The 328-nt window shown below is 40.2% G+C and overlaps 1 non-coding gene across 1 annotated transcript; it reads left to right on the top strand.

Annotated features, from left to right (window-relative positions):
* Positions 1-106, top strand: LOC120281482. Its single transcript, XR_005542621.1, has one exon. It is a non-coding gene; the product is annotated as a small nucleolar RNA R71 (small nucleolar RNA).
* The last annotated feature ends 222 nt before the right edge of the window (positions 107-328 follow it).

Genomic DNA, 328 nt, shown 5'->3' with positions numbered 1-328 from the left:
AACCCATATTGAGGGCATTTCCGCAGGAGCTTCTTGAACCTATCCCATGTCTCATATAGAGACTCCAATTCTGTTTGCACAAAAGATGATATTTCATTTCTAAGCTGTGCTGATTTCCAAGAGGAAAATATCGGGCAAGAATGGCTTCTACCATCTCCTCCCAAGTAGTGATCGATGCTCTAGGTAATGAATATAGCCATTACTTTGATTTCCCTTCCAACGAAAATGGGAAGGCTCTCAACTTGATAGCATCATCCATAACACCATTAATCTTGAGCATGTCAGACACTTTCAAGAAGTTCTCAATGTGATTGTTTGTATCCTCATC

The sequence above is a fragment of the Dioscorea cayenensis genome, chromosome 17 (assembly GCF_009730915.1).
Source record: "Dioscorea cayenensis subsp. rotundata cultivar TDr96_F1 chromosome 17, TDr96_F1_v2_PseudoChromosome.rev07_lg8_w22 25.fasta, whole genome shotgun sequence".
Taxonomy (NCBI): Eukaryota; Viridiplantae; Streptophyta; class Magnoliopsida; order Dioscoreales; family Dioscoreaceae; genus Dioscorea; species Dioscorea cayenensis.
The sequence above is the reverse complement of the archived record's forward strand: the minus strand, read 5'-3'. Positions and strand labels throughout refer to the sequence as shown.